Source organism: Pinus tabuliformis, chromosome 5_1 (genome assembly GCF_031772625.1).
Source record: "Pinus tabuliformis cultivar Carrire ecotype Pingquan chromosome 5_1, CPIR1, whole genome shotgun sequence".
Classification (NCBI taxonomy): domain Eukaryota; kingdom Viridiplantae; phylum Streptophyta; class Pinopsida; order Pinales; family Pinaceae; genus Pinus; species Pinus tabuliformis.
Genome location: NC_142305.1, coordinates 330,165,687 through 330,167,991, shown reverse-complemented (window position 1 = coordinate 330,167,991; position 2,305 = coordinate 330,165,687). Strand labels below are relative to the sequence as shown.

General features: G+C 36.8%; 1 pseudogene; it reads right to left on the bottom strand.

Moving 5' to 3' along the window:
- Window positions 1-280: 280 nt before the first annotated feature.
- Window positions 281-1,680, bottom strand: LOC149164728 (mannose-1-phosphate guanylyltransferase 1-like; annotated as a pseudogene).
- Between the last annotated feature and the right edge of the window lie 625 nt (window positions 1,681-2,305).

The window sequence follows — 2,305 nt, the reverse complement described above, 5'->3', positions numbered from 1 at the left end:
TTCCAACAACATCATGACTAAACCAGTGCCTGTAGGAAAATGCAGAGTGAAAGACTAAAAAAAAACTCAAGCTTTTCAGTCGGGCTGAATTTTCCATTCCTCCCATAACATCCAAAGGAAGAAACAAAAAGAAATATACACCCCCAAACTCCCCAACCCAAAAAGAAGCCTACAACATAGAAGATTATCCCTTTTACTCACCCTCAAAATCTATGACATGGATAAGTATCATTAATATTACAATAACCAATTAACTACTAGGACTTCTCCATCTTTCCAATCACATGACGATTTCTAGATTGAGAATGCTAGTTATGATTTCTTTATGAGGAATGGCCACACCTCCATTACTATATACCTCATCAGAAACATGGACATCCTTCCATGATATAGTCATGTTTCCAACGTGAGCCAAATGACCAATAGTACAGTGCCAACCAATGCTACTTCAAGAAACATAAGTGTTTTTCTTTATGCACACTCCATGCATAATCGTGCACCATGATAGTCTCACTCCTCCCTCAATCACACTCCCTTGGCCAATGGCCACATCTGACCCAATCAAGCAACCCTCACCAATCTATGTTGTGTTGTCAAAAATCACATTTCCAATAATGTTAACCCTTGTTGCTAATTTATCTGAGGTGTTTCTTCGAAGAGAATCTAAGTAGAGACTTAGGCCAGAAATATAGTCTCTAGGTTGCCCAATATCTATCCAGAAACTAGGTAAAACCATAGCATAAAGTTGTTTCTCCTGTGCAATTTTTGGGAACACTTATTTTTCAATGGATGTGGGTCTCAGCTCATTTGGGCCCAAAACACTTGGGTTTAGAAAGTAGATTCCCACATTGATCTTGTTACCAACAAAAACTCTGGGGTTCATAAGGTAGATTCCCACATTAATATTATTACTAACAAAGACCCTAGGCTTCTCAAAAAATGTCTCTACCTTTCCAGTGCCTTTGTCAAGAATAACAACACAATATTTGAGGGTTCATCAATCTAATTCAAGAGATCAATTATTTACTGTTTACCTTACCAACCATAAAAAATTATTGAACAAAGAAAGAATTTACATAATGGAATTATGAAAATAAATTCCCTCACAATTTGGCTTTTGCAAAGACATGCATTGCAAAAAAAAAACCAAGGAAAATTATTGCAAGTGACAAGGGTATTTAGGAGTTAGGACAACAGTATTTACGTTGGTCACCATGATGGACGCTTCTCCTCCATATTTTGTATGGAATCAACCGTTTCCTTTAATTCGTATTCACTAATTTCATCATTGTTGAGAACAAAATGGCTACCCCAATCCATCTATTAATTTTTCCTTTGCAAGGGATAAAGGCCTAGCAATGCCCATGGGATATGTTTCCTACAAACAGATAATCTTAATCCAAAGTTTCATTTCAAACGCATTCAATAAGCTCAACGTAACTTCATCAATACTGATAAATTTGAGTGCTTCAATCCACTCACAAATTGAAATCCAATTTGTTTATCTTTCACACAAGAAACAAACAACCTCCTTCATCACTACTATTGTTACAACTTTATTAGCCTTACTTGATGCAAAATCATTGGCTTATTCACAAAGTGAACGAGAGGCTTAGGGATACTCAATGTCAAAGGGTGCAGCGTGATCCCAAAACCACCAACCAATATGAGGGCCTTCATGGTTTCTTATTACTTCTCATAGTTGTTCTGACCATTTCCTTCCTTTGCTAATCAACGAGAGTTGAATATGATGAGAATGGTCCCATATCTCCCATGTCGAAACCTGATTAGTTGGTGGTGGTGCATTGGAATGTATTGGGTGCTAGATTTCCAACATCATCATGACTAAATCAGTGCTTGTATGGAACCACATATTGCAAACCTAAGCAAAAACTTAGGATTTCTAGTCAGCCTTCCATTCCTCCCCTAAACTCCAAAGAGAGAAGCAAAAAACAATTTGCATCCCCAAACTCCCTAACCCAAAAACAAGCCTACAACATAGACTATTATCCCTTTTACTCACCCCCAAAATCTATCACATGGACAAGTATCATTAAACCTATTTCTTCAAATGTGGCTAATAGATATGAAGCCAAATCAGTTCACACTTGTGAGTATTCTTAGAGTCCTTTGTATTATAGAATTTGTCGATTTAGGAAAGAAGGTCCATGCTCACATAATCAAAGCTAAGCCTAAGGCATATGTATTCAATGAGAGTGCTTTGGTTGACACCTATGCTAATTATAGTTTTCTAAAAGAGGCATGTAATGTATTTGATAAGATGCCAAAAGTGTGTTTAGTTTGA